Below are 19,655 nucleotides of genomic sequence, written 5' to 3' on the forward strand. Positions count from 1 at the left end.
TCAGTTAAAAACTTAGAGTACGGGACAGGAGGACGGTACACAATAACAAACAGAACTGGTTCAGAGAGGCTAAGAGTGAGGCTCTCAAATGAATTAAAACTATGTATAGGTCTGGGGTTGATTAATAAACTTGAGTGTAAGATTGCTGCTACTCCTCCACCCGACCTGTGCTTCTAGGAACATGATAATTAATATGACTTGGGGGGGTTGACTCATTCAGACGTATTCATCCTGCTGCCGCCAGGTTTCTGTAAGACAGAATAAGTCTATTTGATGGTCAATTATCAAATAATTTACTAACAGGGATTTAGACGCGAGATCTGACATTTAACAGTCCACATTTGATTGTTTTCTTTTTATTTTGTTCTGAGAGAGGATTCTTCTTTATTTATATTAGGTTTTTATGAATCACTCCTCTTGTGTTGGTTTTTGATGAATAATTTAGGTAGTCGGGGAGCAGAAACTGTCTCTATGGGGTCATGGTAGTTTTTGGGGTGTGACGGCTGTAAGGAAGCTGCAGAGAGGTGTGTAAGACTGCGTCTCTGCGTCCTGGGCTCCACTCTGAGATGTCAGGGTTTAGGTCGTCTAATAAACTCTGCCATATTTCTAGAGCAGGGATGTCAAACTCAATTGCACAGGGGGCCAAAATCCAAAACACACTTTAGGTTGTGGGCCGAACAGGATAAACATTTATTGAACACACTAAAACTTTTAAAACTTAACTTGTTTTACATAAACCTTAAATAACTTATAATATTTTGCTCTCTATAAAAATATATCCTGTCTAAATTATACAAGTTAGAAATAAAGTAAACATTGAAAGAACAAACATTCACATTTCTTTAATCTTATGTCATTTTATATAAAAAATAAACTTAAATTTTAAATATCCCAAAAGATTTTGCTCTCCATAAAAATGTATCCTGTCAAAATTATACAAATTCAAAATATGAACATGCTGCATCACAAAACCTGGGAATATAAATAAAATTCGTGCTTCTCAGCAATAACAAATCAAATCATTCAGTCTTTGCTCTTAAGTCATTTTATCAGAGCTGCATCTTTTTTGTCAACAAGTTCGTTTATATTTGGTGTGAGGTTCTGTGTTGTGGAGATTCTCAGGATGGACTGTAGGTTCTCACCAGTGAGACGACTCCTGTGTGCTGTTTTGTTAGTCTTCATCACTGAGAACAGCTTCTCACTAAGATTTGTGCTACCAAACATAAACAAGGTTCGAGCCGCATGTGGACGGAGCTGGGACATTTCTGCGGGAATGGAGTGAATAAACTGTGCTGGTCCTGCGGTGTCCTACTTTACCTTCAGTCATTACACTGCAGCTCAATCAGCTCCATCTGAATCTCCACAGATGCAGTTTCCACATCGACAGTAAATGTGCTGCGAAGCAACTCAAAATTATTTTCTTGTTCGTCGAAGTCACCAAAGCTCCGTGAGAACTCATTTTATCAGCAAAGTGCGTATTTCTGAACACCGTTGTAACGATATAGTTCAACATTACTTGGCATCGTGAGGGGTTGGTTTAGCTTGGCAATAACTTTCAGCATTATAAACTAAACTTGATTAACGCGGAATGTGTTCGGCAAGGCAGCTGAAGCGCTGCATTATGGGATCTGTAGTTTCTTGTGTTACCAGCGCTTCATATCGCCGGGCCATTAATAATAATAATATAGAAATGATCTCGAGGGCCGGATATAGTTACACGCCGGGCCGGATGTGGCCCGCGGGCCGTGAGTTTGACATATATGTTTTAGAGGATCTATGATTAAGAATTGATGATTTACATAAAGCTTGAACGGGTTACAAAGTGATGTCAAAGACATTCACCAGAAACTCACCAGTCTACAGTTACGTGAAACATTGAACAAGCAGGGTGTCTATGCCAGGACACCACAAAGGAAATTGCCAAAGAGCACATTGACACACACAACAGTATTGGCAAAATGTTTTGTGGACTGATGAAACTATATTGAACTATTTGAAAAGAACATACAGCACTACATTTGGCGTAAAAGGTCACTACATAATGAAAACATCACCCCCAGTATGGTGGAGGACACATCATGACTTGGGCCTGCTTTGCTGCATCAGGGTCTGGCCAGCTTGCAGTGACTGGGGGGAAGATGAATTCCCAAGTGTATCAAAAAATTCTTTAGCATAATGTGAAAATGTCTTAAACTCTGTAGAAGTTAGGTGACAATAACTCGAAAAGAAGGGCCATGACCCAAAACACACAACAGAATGGCTTCAGAAGAGGCTAAATCAGCCCAGACCGCAAACCAATTGAGATGCTATGGAACGACTTGAAGAGAGCCACACAAGAGATGTCCAAAGAATATGATAGACATAAAGCAGTTCTACCTGGAAGAATGGGCTAAGATTCCTCCTGAATGATCTGCAGGTCTGACAAATTAAGGCAGAAAACCACAACATTTTAAAAGGTTCACATACATTTTCTTGTCACTGTGTGTGGCAGATATTGAATCATAGTTTTACTGCATCCAGTGGGTGATGTGTGAAGTACAATAAATATCCATAAGTGAATTCAGTTGAGTTTGTGTTGGTCAGCTGCAGTGAAGTGAGCTAAATGGATCTTGCAGCAAGAAATATACAGTCAACCCATTTATGTGCCTTTAAACTCCTGCAATTACACTATCATGGCCACAAGCCCAGAGTTTGCCTCTTCAAATGTGACACATCAAAGTTTGTGGCTGCTCCTTGTTGATGACTAGTTGATTGGCCTGTGGGAGCCTTTACCCAAACACTTGTAAATTCAAACCACAACATGAGCAGTTCAATAAATTAACATGTAAATCAACCAAACTAAGACAAGAGTTTACACAACAAGCAGTATTTGTTCACGATAATATTCGGTTGTGTTAGGCATCGCTTACACATACTTTTTTAAGTTAAAACAAGTTTTCTGGAGGACTGAGAATCTTCACTGACTTAAAACAAGTTTGATTTTACAGTGCATGAAATCACACTCCTACGTAATGGATACTTCAACATCCTTGTAAGCACAAAGTCATTACAGCATCACAGCCTCAAATATTCCTTTTATACACTACAATAGTAACACAATTTTTATATTCTTTATATGTTTTTTATTTGTTATTTTTTCATATGGCTTTAAAATTATATACATACTTGTCTTTTAAACTTTTTAAATCCATAAATAATTACAAATATTTTACAGATTGACACATCATACATTTACTCTTGTCACCATATGCTATGCAAGTTGTTGCTTTGCCAGGCCTCTGATGTCAACTGGGAATTGGCTGTAATTAGGGGACATGGGTAAGAAGCTTCTTGTCAGGGTTCAAGCATTTTGATATGCTGATGTGTGATATTATAGTAATGTACTATACTGAAATGGCCCTCTTATCAAATGCCATATGCCATGACTTGTGCATTGGTAGGGGTATAATTTATTGCAATGTGATTGTGTTTTGCAGTGAGGGCCTCTAAGCTTTTGGGTTAAAATTAGAGGTAGGTTAGGGTAAGAGTAAGGTGCCAGGGAATGTATTATGTCAACGAGTGTCCTCTAAAGTATATTGAGACAAAGGGTGCATGTGTGTGCATGAACTGGTCTAGAGGCCTCCATGTTGAAGTTGACCATAACACTACTTGACAGTTCACAGAACAAAATGCTTCAGTTGCCAGAGGGAGTGGACACTCAACTGCACACAGATAGTTTATTTATAGGTAGAGAAGATCAGACACAGGACGGGTTCAGAAGGCCAGCTGCCAACACAGTTTGGTTTTTGCATTGGTGGATGGCACTTGAAACAAACCACACACAAAAAAAATCAAAAGAATGCAACAGAGTAATTAAATTTTTATACCAGTACCTCTTTTTAAAGGATTCAGTTACTTAGTCCTGCAAAGACATGTTCACGTGTGAATGTAAATTACTGGATGTCTCAGAGAGAGCTACAATTTGTTTACTACTTGGACCTTGTATTAATAGATTTGTTCACCATGTGGCAACAATCAAATGATGAATTCTTTGTCCACACCTCACTGATCTGGAAACACAATAACATTGCTAGACAGACAACAGGCAATTAATCAGAGACATAGTAAACAACAGTTTCGCCAAATGATCTAAATGTCTTGCACAGGAGAACTGCTTTGACACAACTACAGTACTGCCTTCAGCATAATTTCAGAGGCCTTGTTTGTCTAAGCTTGTGTTCAACATTTTTTAAAGAAACTGCCTGTATGAACAAGAACATTTTTTTATTTTTAAAAGTTGCACACATACATCTTCACACAGTGAGGATAAATCTCATACTTTCAACATCAGTTGTGTACATACTTCTCATTTACATACAGGCATACCTCCAAATACCAAATATTTGGAACCACAGCCCTCTGAATAAGACTGTATACTTAAAATTACGCATTCATGCATGTACAACTAAACCCTAACCAAACGTAGTTAGTGTGTAGCTTTTGTTATGTTATGTTATGTGCAACATTTTGATATTTGTTTATGAGAAAAAGTCACATAATAGTTGATAAAAAATTGACATCCATGCATTCATCCATTATCACCAATTAATCTAACATGCGTGTCTCTGGACAGTGGGAGGAAGCCAGAGTACATGCACCCTCCATCCATCTATTTTCCTCCGCTTATCTGGGGCCGGGTCAATTCAGTTAAATTTAATTCAGTTTTATTTGTATAGCGCCAATTCACAACAGAAGTTATCTCAAGGCACTTTACAGTGTAAGGTTTAAGACCTTACAGAAAATATTTATACAAAAAAATTATAGAGAAAACCCAACAATCCCATTTGAGCAAGCTTTAGGCAACAGTGGAGAGCAAAAACTCCCTTTAGAGGAAGAAACCTCCAGCAGAACGAGGCTCATAGTGGGTGGCCATCTGCCTCGACCGGTTGGGGTGAATGGAGAGAGAAGAGAAAAAAGAACAGCAGGCAATAAGACAACATCAAGCAGCAAGAATATTTGGGCAGGTCAACTGGATTCTGGAGATGTACAGCTCCAGGCCGAGGACACCTGCAGAAAAGTACAGAGAGAGAGGGAGACAGAGAGGAGGAAACACAACTACAGGAGAGAGAAGACACAAAGTTTATGACATGCAATAGTCCAGGTCGAGGAGAAACTAAACATATGACAAACCGAGCAAGAGAGAGCAGAAGGAGAAGAGGGAGAAGAAGAAGAGGGAGAAGCAGTCATGGCTAACATAGCATAGCTTGCAGACTTCACAACACAAGAAAACAAGAGTATTAAGTATTATAAATGGTCCTTAAGCAACACAGGTGTATTTTACAACTCTTACGCCAGTAGTGCTTTTCACTAACACTATGAATTTAGTTTAAAGTTTGTTAAAGTTGGCAAAACAAACAGAGCAACTGAATAGCGAGTCAGCTTTGACAACAGGTGATACGATATGCCTACCGTAGGAGAAGCAGCCAATTTAAGCAGGGATGCCCAGATTTCCCTCTCCCCAGACACCTCCTTCAGCTCTTCCGGGTGAACACTGCTTGTATCTGGGACCTCATCCATCATCCATGGGGTTCATGACCATAGGTGAGGGTAGAACTGGTTAATCAAGAGTTTGTAAGGTTTGGATATTGGACCCAATTAAAATGTCAGATGCCCATGACCAAAATACAAAAATAAAAAGGTTTATTGTACAATAAATAAATAAATGGAAAACAGACGCTGGAGCCAAGTCAGCTGGGCGGGTTGGCAGAGAGGATCTATGAAAGAGAAAACTGGTGAGTGATGGCAGTGATTGAAGGCTGAAGAGTATGAACAGAGTGAGACAATCTGGCAAACGGACAGACCTGTACATCAAACGCATTACTGCTGCCGATGCACTGATCCGTCTGTCAAACTCATGAACAAGACCCCAAGATACTTAAACTCCTCCACTTGAGGCAGGATATTTTCTCCAGCCTGGAGAGGGCAGGCCACCTTTTTCCACTTCAACCTTGGCTGCAAACCGGCCCAGTACAAGCTGAAGGTCCTGGCTTGAGGAAGCCTATAGGAAAACATCATCTGCAAAAAGCAGAGATGAACCAAAGCGAACCAAGCACCGGCTGCCATCATACAGGGACCAGACAGCCCCTAACAGAGGGCCCCAGACCCCCTTACTTCCCAAGCCACCCCCCACACAAAACCACGAGGGATGAGGTCCAATGCCTTCTCCAAGTCCACAAACCACATGTGTACTGTTTGGACGAACTCCCATGAGCCCTCAAGCACTTTATTGAGGATATAAAGCTGGTCCAGTGTGCCACGATCAGGACAAAAGCTGCATTGTTCCTCCTGAATCCGAAGTTCGACTCACAAGCCCCTTATGAAAGTAGAAAGGGAAGGACCGCTATGTCGCCCAGATTGGTGTCACTGGTGCCTCACCCCGGAGCCATGCCCGGGGTTGCATGCATGTATGTGAACCCTTTGAATAATGACCTCAAAAAGAAAATTTCAGTCAGGTGTTAGCATAAGTTAAGAAAATCAGTTTGGAGGTGTAGACTAGAGTTACTTTGACTGACAAAAAAACACTATAACTTCACAAGAAGACTACACTTATGTGAGCCATGCCTCGCCAAAAGGAGCTTTCAGAGGACCTACAATCAAGAATTGTTGATTTATATAAAGTTGGAAAAGGCTACAAAGTAAAATGAAAACATCGTCCCAGTTGTAAAGTATGGTGGTGGAAACATCATGATTTTAACCCAACAGAGATGCTATAAAACAACTTTAAGAGAGGCATACACATACAAAGAGACGTCCAAAGAATATGACAGAACTAAAGCAGTTCTGCAGGAAGAATGGGCTAACATTCCTCCTGAATAATTTGCTACACCCCCAGGGGGTGGGGGTCAACCAGTTATTAAATACAAGGGTTCACAATTTTTTTACTAGCATTTTGAGGTTTATATGGTTGCTCTCAATAAACAAATAAAATATGAGAGTTTTTTTGGTTTTATGATTAGGCACAACATATGCAACTTAGATGAAGATCAGATGACATTTTATAAGAAATTAATGTTGAAAACCACAAAATTCCAAAAGGTTCACATACTTTTTCTTGCCATTTGTAGCTTGGAAAGCATCACTCTTAGCCTCTCACACTAAACTGTTTGTTATTGTAAACCATCCTTATATCACTTACTCAGAGTTTTTAACTGAACCTTTAGATTTTCTGTCTTAAGTTCTTAGTACAGATCCAGTAATTATAGTGGGTGATGTTGATTATTACTACCTTAACACTGCATTTAATTCACTATTAGGCTCTACTAGTTTTACTCAAAATATAAATAAAACCAATTACTGTTTTAATCACACCCTGACAGCATTGAAAATTAACAGCCATCTTAATTTTACCCTCCCACAAGTTGATTATCTCATTGACAATACTGCAGTCTCACAGTGTACAATACTTTACTTACATGTCACCTCACTGGGTACATTTCACAAATCCATAGCTTAAAGCAGAAAGTGCAAAAGTAACAGGTTATTCGTTGTTTACTATTATATCAGCTTGACAGAAGTCAGTGTTTTTAGAGAAGTACATGTAGACTTGTGTTGAAATGCAAAGAGGATGCAGTCAACCAATCATACATACATTTGCATTTTAGTTTTTAAGCAACTTCCTGCTTCGCCTGTGCATATAACACATATAAAACAGCATCATCTGCGAACATTTGGGTATGCACGTCAGGGAAAGCTTAAAGCATTTTATTTATATTCACACTAAACATTATAGGTCCTAATATTGTGCCTTGAGGGACATCAGCATTGTATTAGCTATTGCACAGACAATATAAATGATCTCCTCAACAGAGCCCTTTGACTTTAATTATGCCAATACGATTAAATCCAGCAAAATGTTCCATTCAAGATAAATTATGTACATAGTTCACAAAGAAACAAACAAAAAGTAAAGTAATAATCAACAGTCAAAAGCCTTCTTAAAATCCAACAGCACCTTTACCTAACTTAGACTTAAGGCATTTTAAAAGATGGCTGTGAGAGTCCTAAACCCAAATTGTAAAGGAATGTAAGAACTTAATCTGATTTAGATGTCAGTTACATGATCAATTACACATCTCCCATAGAAGGAACAGGAAAGATGGCTGTAGGCCTTTAAATTGCAACATCAGTAGGCTCACTCAGTTCCAATATAGAAGCCACAATAGCAGACTTCTAGTCAATAGGTAATATCTTCAATTTAAATTATAAATCAATCAACCAAAAAGTCAGTAAAACCAGTAAAAATCTTTGGTTGTTTACAGGCCATGAGCATCCTTTGAGCATTTCATAATATTATTGTTCATTTTCTCTTTCAAATACAGTAGTTTTAAAGTCTTAAAGTTATAAATTCAGTGTTGCCATAATTTGCAGGAATGATGGAAAAACTACTGCCCTAAGGTCTAAACTTAATTAACTTTATTATTAAATTATGTTTATGTGAATTCATATAGTTAAAGCCCCAATAATTAGGATTTTACACTTGTACAGTGAAATATAATAAAAATGGGAGAGAATGTGATGTAATTAGCCATTGCTGTTGAAATTTACCTGCAACATAGAACTTTAAGCTACTGTACATATTAGTACTTAATCCCATGCAGTAACAAGTGGTTGTAATTAGGGGATGAAAATGAATTCTAGCTCAGTTCAAGACTGACCTTTGGTATGACATGTAATCATATTTTAGCAGTCAATTTGTAATATTCACAGTATATCTGATAAAGATATTGACAAAACTTCCAAAAGTGGGATGATTTCCTCAGAAAACTCATTAGTGCCATTCTGCAAAATGATTTGTGAAAACAAAGACATTCTTAGCAACACAATCCTGACCTGAAAAAGATACAATCCAAGGGAGAAAGAAAAGAGGACACAGTCCTTCTCTGCTAAATGTTTGCATCCCAGAACAGTCATTAAGATAAGACATCACCAATCTAAAGGTAGTTACCCTAAAATCACAGCACAACACAAGGCCCATTAAGATCCACCGAGAACAGTACATATAGGCCATGCAAACATCAAAGTCAAAGTTTGAGTAATATTAGATCACATTACGTTACTTTGGATCAGATGAAACTTTAATTATCTGTGTGGAGAAACTGGGTCACTGCAGCAGGCAAAACAGACAAAGCATAGAAAATGGACAGTACTGGGGATAATAAAACTATTACACAAAGATATAATATAGATATTATCTTTCATATACAGAGTTCCTATTTTTACTAAAATAGAGGTTGGAAATTGAATGAGTGTGTACATTTTACAGAACTATTCCCATTTAGCCAAGACATTAAAACCACTGATTGGTGAAGTGAATAAAATTTTATATGCTGGTACAATAGCACTTTTTAAGACTAGAAGTACTTGAACTTTCGGTTCTTGAAATGTATGTGTTAGTGTAAGGATCTGAGAAACTTGCCAAATTGTGACTTTAGACATCTCCTCTTATTGTGAGGTGTTCCTGGTATGCAATAGTCAGTAGTCAGAAGCAGCCTAGTGACTACATTGTGGTTTACCAAAGGTTTGTTGATGAGAGTGAAGTGTAGCTCATCTGGTCTGATCCTTCAGAAGAAGGTTGAAAATTTTGTTTAAGCAACTTACAGGACTTAAAGGTCCCTACAGATTGTTAGAATTCAGCAATTGTATAGGTTTACTACAAGCCACACTGTGCAACATGGATCTAATAACATTGGGTGCGACATACATTTTCATAGAATGTATGATGCTAACGCTGAATTCTGGGCTATAACACAAGTCTATAACATATTTATCATTGCATCATTTCATGTGGTATTCTAATTGTTTTTTCAGTATACATAGGCTATAGCAGTAGATACATTACCATCATGCCATCTATGAACCTCTCTCACAGTGTGATGTAGCACCACTGTTTTTATGCATTGACCAAATATATTGTCATGTTTAGTGATCTTTTGTCTGAGACAGCTCTAACTCATGCAGTGTATAACTGCCTGGAGGGATATACTGCCAATGTCATGGGTCAAGATAACAGAAAATACCTTAAGAGTTCTTGTGAAATCAGAGGCATTTAATTCAGTAACATTAGCTCCCCTATCATTTTTATCACTGCAGTTTCTGTGGTTGCCATGGTCACACAGCATGGCATGACATCAAGTCCAAAGAGTTGAACCATCATTAATTAAGAGGACAGTAGCAAATAGCAGTGTGCTTTCACAAGCAAGGATGGTTACCACCATCCACTATCCCCTTTAACTCCCTTTAGCTTTAGCTACCAGCAGCAACCAACTGTCACATTACACCAAAATTATCTTTCTAAACTTGGCCTGAAGCACAGAAACTATTGTAGTTTTTCCTGAAATTTAATGTGACAGCTTCCTGTCATTGTTGCTCTCCATATGCAAAGCATAATGCTAGGTATGATGCAGAGAAGTAAGGTAACTTACTGCTTTTATGTAGAGGTTTCCTCTTCCTGCCAAGTGTTTAAGTGCTACCAAGCTTGGAGGAAATAGGTTTAGTGAAGAAACTTGACAATGTAATTCTGAATAACTGGAACCTCTAAAGAGGTTAACCTGCTTGGTTGATTCTGTTCTTTCTCATCAAATCTATTTTTGTTCTGCTTGTTCTGGAAGTCATGCAAATTTGTAAGTGACTTTCACTTTTTTAAACCACTAAGGTGGTGGATACTTTGCTTGTCACGTTGTTTGTTCCTTGGCCCTTTCTGTCCCCAGTACAGATAGACGCCCACACTCACTTGGCTCTGCCCACTCCTGTTGCTCCCCAATTCTCTCAAATTGTGATGCATATATTTTGTGCAATAACAAATAAATTATTCATATATTATAAATGTATTGCAACTTAGACAAAAAAGTATAACTTACAGTCAGACCATATTAAAGTGTTGACTTATACAACCTGCTCAAAACCATTAAATTTCAAATTTCCAAAATTTCTAGACACAGTCCTGCTCATGGACCATTTGTTTAGATTCTCCTTGTACTTGCATTGGAAGTCATTGAATGCAATGATGGATGAACATCTGGCATCTGGTGCTTTTTAGAAAGGAACATCTCGAATCTTATCTAGGTTGTGTAAGCTATTTATAGCTACCTTAGTGACCTAAGAAGATGAGAGATTGTGTAAATACTCCAGTCTACCTGCAATTCATAATGTGCAGGTGCTCTCATTCTGCACTGCACTCTGTGAAATTCTCCATGGCCACGAATGACATTTGAAGAGTAAAGTTAATGGTTCTCACCATGCATCAGGGACTCTCCTACAGACCAGGTACAATATATGAACACCTATAACACCACATAACCAACATGACAGTGTAATAACTAAAACAGAGAATAGAAGCACTTGGCTGTGGTTGGCTGTCACAAACTAGTTCTCCACGTATTGCTTAAAGCCCAACTCAAGTCAGAAGTTCACAAAGATGCTGAATGTCTCTCTGCACAAAATTCAATTGTAATCCATCCACTGGTATTTTTGTCAGGCCACCAGATAAATGTAGAGTATTTAGCTCTGTTTTGGTCTTCACTAAAAGTAAGCAAGTACATGGACACAACTGATGCTAACATGCAACCCTGGTGAACATACTCAGTGTGCGTCCTTACAGTGATTAAGTTCCAACAACAAAGTGGCAATACAGGCCACTGAATGCTCAAAGTATTATCACAGTAGTAAACACAGTGTCTCTGGGGAAATATGTACTGCTGCGGGGGCGGGGGGGGGGGGGGGGTATTTCAGTTCAGCATTTTCAATTGTATTCCTTTCTGAATGAAGAGATGATGAAGGCTCATAACATGCCATTATGGACAGGACTCTGTCGAATAGGCGGTTATTGTGAACGGAAGTTACAGATGGGCCCAGCTTTCTCTTGTTTGTTGTTTAGTGCTTTTGTTCCCTCAGAGGCTCAGATTGCAGATCGCACTAGTATCACATTAGGATTTGTCAAATGACACGTATGAACACAACAATGCACAAATAGAGCCTTTCCGTGTCTGGATTCATGTGCTTGTTTGGTTCTTTATCAATCACTTACATGGTCCAATGTAAAAACTGGTCATTGTGACCTTGAACTTCAACCACAAAACGCTAATCAGTTCATTATTGAAGCTAAGTGGACATAGTGAGATTGCCTTAATGTGAACAGGACAGATTAACCCCTGACCAAGTTTGACCACCTAAACAAAATCATCCTTCAGTCCAAGTTGAAGCCTGTGCCAAATTGGAAGAATTTTCTCAAGGTGTTCTGAGAATATATTTATGTGACCTTGAAAGCACTAAACGCAGAAACACAACATTCTTTCCAGAAACAAGCAGACTTGATGTAAACAAGTTCTGCATTTTTCATGATCAGCCTGTATAGAACAAGAGGTCATGAGGTTTATACATGCAGCTGTGGTTTGGCATACCACAGCGATGTCTTCCTGCCTTGGTTGTATTCTCCTTCATGCTCTACAGACTGTATAATGGTGTATGTATGTGTGAGTGTGTGTGTAGTGTTTGAAGAACATATAGAATGTAGCAGCAGTTGTTGCTGGGCTGCACATTTCCCTATACCTTGAATTCACCATGTTGTTGTTGGGCGTGTTTGTGTTGAGATATTTTCCACTTTAGCTGTGATGAGGTGTGACAGTGTCAGCTACATCAACAGTAAAAAAGAACATCAACCGTATCATCAGGCTTTGGTGTCAGTCCCTAAGAATCAAAAAGCAAGGGCTTCTCCTGAGACTCAGATTTGCACTGACAGGAAGGACAACGTGGTACAAGAGGAAAAGCAGAAAGAATTCCTGCTAACAGCTACCCCAATCGCTCATGATGTAATTTAAACAGGGAGACATGGCAATCTATGGCATTATTCTGGACTCTTACTTATTCTCTTCTAAATGCTTTCACTATTTATAGACTATAAACGGTGTTGTTTGGATAAAGAATGTTCCTGCACAAGATGCTGAAATAGCCAATGGAACTGTAAACAGATAAGATCTTATCACAAACTCACTGAAATGTCCTGAAATGAGACATTGATAATGGAGGAATGTTGTGAGACTGCAGCCTCCTGCCTTCATTTGCATTTAACTAAACTACAGCACTTGGAGCAACCACTTCTTAGAGTGGTAGATAATCTACGGTGGGCTGTCTTTCATGTTGGTACTAGAATATGTCATTCAAGATACTAGCATCCACCACTGCTCTACAGCTACTGCTCTTTTACACACTTGGAGAATGTCCAAGTTAAACATAGAATACACGAAAACAAAGGTGATATAAGTTAACAGACCCACAGCAAGTGATCCACGCCATTCAAGGAACTGTATACCCGACAGGGACATTTACAAATTGCTGCCAGAAGACTTTGAAACCTTCAACTAATAATTTACCTGAGAGCTGAGATGCTGCCATGCGCTTAGAGCCACTTTATCACAACAGCAGTAAAAAATTAATTGGGTTGCTCTTGCGTATAACACAAGGCAAAGTTTATGAAATTACATCGCAGTTTTGCGAGTTTCTGGGCCAGGGAAAGTGCTATAGCCTCTAGCTAGATAGTTAGCAGTTTTATCAATGACTGTCCTTAAACACATCTAATAAATGACAACAACAAATCGGTTGAAACTGAAAACAGTTGATCTTGTTGGTTGCAATATTCACACCCCCAACCCTGGGTTCAAGACCATTAAAGAGCTGGTGCCACTCTGAGACCAGCTTCTTCGTCTCTCACAAAATACACAACTGGTTCGAAAAAGTCCTGGAACTGACTTGGTGGATAAGCAGTCTAGTGACGTCTAGGGGTTTTCAAACTTCATTCACTGACTACAACATAATGCAAGTATTAAATGTTGCAATTTATGATCACATACTTTTGAGCACCTAAAATTGTGTTTATCTGAATAAAATGTCTGCAAGTCCTAAATGGTTCATCCAATATTTTTGAGCAAGAGTTTGATTGCTTCATTTCAATTGAAATATGTGTGACATACCTGTACTTAAAGGGATGGTATAATATAGCATTCAATGTTCCCACCTATGCGTTAGCAGTTGCACCTGGTGGTTGTTCACTGTCAGCTCCCTGATTGGTAGAAGAATGCATAAAGAGGTAAAAATAAATGCTGATTAATGGCGTTTCGTGGTGCCCTTTGACCTGGTGTGTCATTGAAACCATTCCACTGACAGTGGATTTGTAACGTAATGGAAACAGACGAGATGAGCTTGGCCCATTAAAAGGAAGATTTACATTTAAAAACGTTGACTTAGGGTAGCTATCATTGAAATTTCTACAGTAAGGTATTCACAGGACATCACAGTACGGCAAGCCTGAAAGATCATGTCACCACGTAGCATTTAAAAGCAAACTCCTAAGCTGTGAAGCTATTCTTTCACAGAATTCAATTATATACTTGACAGACCTAGTTTATTTTAATAAACAGTGACAATATTGAATATTTTTTTGTTAGCATGTATTCTGTGTTTGCACGACTACAAATGCATGTGCAAAAGCCTGGCACGCACACAATCTGAAAAAATATATGGAGGATTTGAAATTAATGCAACATGAACAAATTAATTAATTAAAAGCATATTAATAGTCTATTATAGCCGGATACCAAATAATACTAAGAACAACAACAATAGGCGTACCACTAACTCATCCTCACGTATTATTTCCCTAAACACACACACTCACACGCACGCACACACGCAGCTGTTGGAGCAGCGCGTTTCCTGCACTGTCGGCATGTACCAGGCCTACTGTAAAAACAACCAACCGCCATCGAAAAGGAAAAAAAACTTGGGAGTTAGTAATAAGGGCGAGGCTTATGCTGTTCGGTTCCTGCCATGGTTCCTGCCCATGATTCGGCTCTCTGGGTCCCCGTAGCGATCAGTCGGAGCGCTGCAGTTGTCATTTTCGTTACTGTGCCGTTTTCCAGCTTTTGTTTTCGGCTCCATGTTGAAGTTTAGTTGTTGTTTTTTCAGATTTTTTTACGCCTAGGGCAGAGACTCTGGTGGCGGCACACATTGTTAGTTAGTCCATACTACAGAGCGATAGCGTCCGCACTCGGGCGTACACGCAGAGACCTCGCCTGATTTGCACTAGCGCGGGTCATTTCAGGTTAAACCCGACCGCTGTCCCGTTCAGTTTAGCCGTCGGATATCAACAGGGGTTCGAGTGAAGGAGGAATGCACAGGCGCATGGACTCCAAATAACATTTGGATACGACCTTCATCTTGCATATGAGGTATGTTTAATTTTTGCTGTGTTTTCGACAACAGTCTAGGCAATGACAGCCTCTCCACAAACTGGGTGCTTGGCAGTATGGCAGCTAGGTGGCCGTACATTGCGCTCCCGCAGATAAATGTGCATATTAATGTTCACGCTTTTATGATAGCCATCAATGTTTTATGTCCGACGGAGGGAATTGCGCTTTCCGAACTCCATTCAGAATGTCTGCTCTTTAGGGCTGCCTTGCTGCTCCGGCAGACGATTCACATTTGAACAACATGACTTACCACATTGCCAGAATTACCACAGTATGATATTTCGGGCTAATATTACAACGTATTCACTACACGTTCCCTTATAAGTGTAATACTGGAACTTTAGAATCGGTTAACGCTGCTCTCTCACGCCCACGGGATGATGCGTTTTTGTCGAAACGAGACAGCAGGAGTAGAAGGATTTAAATTAAAAAAGTTGACATTTTTTTCTAATCCTGCTGAGTTTTAATCACGCCGAATTGAACTCCGCATCGTAACATTTCTAAAACGTACCCACATAACGTTATTATTATTAGTGAATTCTAACAAAAAGCTTGAGTATTCTAAATGGACGGATATTAGGTCGGGGTTTTGTCAGTACAAGACAGGCTAGCTTTTGTTGAGACTTGAGGGAGTCTTGGTTTATGGACTCAAGTTATCGTTTTCTCCATAGCGTTGGACACCCTGCCAGCTCATGCTAACGCTCGTTCTCCGGGTTCTTGTTCACTTTCACTTGTGCTGCCTTGAAGGTACGTCAGAAAATGTCAGATTTCTGTTTCTGATATAACAACTGCTTTCGATTTTGATCGGGAACTTCATTGAGGCGCCCGATCAACATCTGGGATGCAAAATAAGCGCGTCACAGTGCATTAGTGACCTTAAAGGTTGGACTTCTGAACATTACAGTTCGGTGTCTCACTGGCACTGCACAAACTGGCTTGTTTACGAATGCTTCGTGTGACATATTGCGTGCCGTGGAAATGTGTTGCTGGCTAGACCCGTTTACAAGTACAAGTAATTACTAACTGTCCCTTTTCCTCGTCGGAGTATGCAGTACGGTAGGTGTCGTGTCACCGTCATCCATGTCTAGGGTATGAGCAAAAAGAAAAGAAAAACAACGACGCCTTCAAAAGCTGTCAGAAAATATAATTGTCCTTGTGAGTGAACATCCAGCAAGGTGACTGAGGGAGACGTGTTTTGTCTGGATGTGGAGGTGTGAGGTTTGAGGGTGGGGTGGAGTGGCTCTGACAGCAGCTGGTGTCATTATGATATATCATATATCATTAAAGCACATTAGTGCCAAAAAAGATAAAAGATCTGGAATATGAACATAATTAAAACTGTTTGGGATTAAAAGCATTTCAGTTGGTGGTTGTGATCACTTTCTGATTTCATTGGGAGGTAGTGAAAACTACAACATGTCATTCAGCTTTCTTTTTTAAAATTTCAATCAAAACTACATTTAATATTGTGAATATTTCTATTTCTAACAAGTGCACTCTTTATTTTTTCTAATTAATACATTTCTTTTAAATGTTCATATAAAAGTAGACCATACATCATAGATAAGTCCATTTATATTTACGAACTAGAAGTAAAAGCAATAGAATGACAAATCATAAAGGGAGTTTCCAAGGAGCCACTGAAAGTAGCATCAGCTTACGGCTGAGGGTATTTAAGGTCATTATGTGTGTGCACCTGTGTGTGCGCCCATTTTCCATTGTTTTCCGGGGAGTGTGTGTAGACAGCATCAACTCACAGAGCAGGTTCATGTTTGCAGCAGTGTGATACATATAGCACAATTGTCCCTTTGCTATCACAAACAGCAGTGATTCACGGTGAGCAAATGGCATTTGCATTTGGTGTACAACACAATTATCTCTTTGACGTGTTTGTTGAAACTTGTTAGGCTACTTGCAAGACTAGATGGACGCCCCACCCTGTGATAATTTTACACAAGTCCTCACTCATAGGAGGGGAAAGCTATGGTATTGGTTAAAGCGAGTGTGGGGGTATATTACAACTTCAGTGTGTTGATCGAGGTAATTTTGATCTAGCAAATTAACGTTGCAGAACTTCCTTTACAGTCTGGCCTGTGAGGTACTGCCACATGATGTCTTAGTAAATGATTTAATTCAGTTCAGCAAGTTAGTGATTTAATTTTTCACTCATTTACTAAACCCAACATTTGACTCAACAACAAACATATGTACAGCACTACATCTAAAACTATGGCTATTTCTTTACAAGGTGAAACCAGTGGGCGTCCTTAAATATAAAGTCATATTTTCTGATTTTTATTTTTTATTTGTCATAATTTCTAACTGAAGGATGGATGCAACAAATGGTGCATTACACCGCTGCTTTCATCTGTACAGGTTTTAACATGTGGCTCTGTAGTGTAAAGGCCCTTTACACCGCTATAGACCCACACAGGTGTTGTCGCTTGTTTAGCCTCATAAAATGTCTATGGATTGTGTCGGCATGTACAGACAGAACTTGATTGACATCACCCCCATCACTTTTGTTCCACTCTTTAACTCAGGCCAACATTATTTGTTTATTAATTTACTTGTTATTTAAATGAATTGATTTAATTAGGATAGTACAACATTATCGGTTATAATTTGCTATAGCAGGTTTCTCCACTATATTATATACACTGATCAGCCACAACATTAATACCACCCGGTGGTTTTAATGTTGTGCTGGACAGAGGCCAGCATTAGAAAACTGGAAGGCTGGCCCTGATTAACAGGCTTCAGATTACACAGTGTATCACAGCTTGCAGCAGATGGGGTTACGTAGAAAAAGACCAGTCAAAGTGCCAATGCTGAATGCTGTGCACCACACCATTAAAACCAGCATTTTACTATTTACACCTGCTTGTCCACCACCACCACCAACCTGCTTTCACCGACATCCCACCTATTAATAGTGGATCCCTGAGGTCCACAAATTGGATTTAATGTCCCAGAAATTCAATATGTATTGTCGTAACAGGACCTGTCACTTGCTTTGTCTGCAGTCTTTACTTTAAGAAAGTAATGCTGTGCCTATATGGAAGGCCTAGTGTGGGCTAGGCACAGAGAAGTCTTCACTAAATATTCTATGTCATCTATGTTGTGAGGTGTTTTAAGCCAGATTTCATCTTGCTGTTAAATCCAAAGATTTTTTAAAATCCGATGTGAGGAACAGAGCAACTGTTGTGTGCGCACTGTGGATAGCAGTTCCAGCAGGGGGAAGGGGTGTTGTCTGCTAGTTGCCTGACAGACAGACAGAGACAGATTGACAGGACAGAAAATACATGGTGATGGTACAAAGCAACTGATAATTTAACAATTTCATCAAGAGTAATTATTTACTAAGGGCTATTTTAGAATCAACTAGCCACTAAAGATGCTATCAGCTTCTCTGATGCAGTTGTAAGTCATCAGTACATACATAATAGTCCCCAAAGTGAGGTCAGATATGCCATGATTTGGTATTGGCCAGGGGATTTGGCTGAACAAAACTTTTAAATCTTAACTGACAAAATGACTACATTTTAACAGGGGTTTTGTGCTCCTTTAATGAAAGCTTATGGAGGTGGATCCAGTTTTGACCTTGTTCCAGCCTGTGTTTGGCACAGATGTTCCTGTACATTATGCTAGCCACTTGGTTATGGTGTTCCATGCCTGCTAGCATCTTCCACCCTGCTGGTCTTTGCTGGATTGTCTCAGGGGCAACTTCACACAGCCTGCACCTGAGATCCTGCCTAAAACAACCCAGCCTCTGTTAATCTTTCACCTAGAGCTTGTTTCATTGTTGCCATGATTAGTGACCCTGTGCTGTCTTTTGGTCCATCTTTGTCCAGCCCCTGGTAGGATTTTTCAATATCAGTCACCTTCTATCTGCCAGTGGTACATGTCATGCAGGGGTATCTCCATCCATGATGGGTTCTGTGGTCACTAAACTGTAGCTTTACAGGCCATTTTAATAGGCATTTTTCCCTGTACACATTGATTGTGGAGGATGCTTACTAGGATCCTGTAATTAGTTGATTATATGCATGTTGTTACTTCATAGAGAGTTGATTGTTTATCTGCTTAAGATTTATTTTCAACTTTTTTCCTAAAGTGTTCCTCAGCTTGTAAGGCTACAAGCTGCATTTTTTCACTAAGCTCAAAAAAGTTTCTCCTGAGCTTCATGTGAGGATAAAGAGGTGGTAATTCTTGTGGTTTAAGGCACAACATGGAACAAGACTGTACAAGCAAAAATTTTATTTCACACAACACAGTCACTTTGGAAGGTATTCAGCCTTTTGGCTGTCTTTTGTTTTGTTTTGTAAATGTAATTTAAAATTGATAAAACCAGCATTTTTGTTCATCAGTCTTCAA

At 39.3% G+C, this 19,655-nt stretch overlaps 1 protein-coding gene across 1 annotated transcript in view; it reads left to right on the plus strand.

The window, feature by feature from the left end:
* Window positions 1–14,855: 14,855 nt before the first annotated feature.
* thrb (thyroid hormone receptor beta) overlaps window positions 14,856–19,655 on the plus strand; it is a 96,452-nt gene continuing 91,652 nt past the window's right edge. Inside the window, exon 1 of the mRNA XM_026347248.1 lies at window positions 14,856–15,257. The gene's annotated coding sequence lies outside the window, so the exon portion shown is untranslated. The remainder of the gene's footprint in view (window positions 15,258–19,655) is intronic.

This window comes from Anabas testudineus, chromosome 11 (genome assembly GCF_900324465.2).
Source record: "Anabas testudineus chromosome 11, fAnaTes1.2, whole genome shotgun sequence".
NCBI lineage: Eukaryota > Metazoa > Chordata > Actinopteri > Anabantiformes > Anabantidae > Anabas > Anabas testudineus.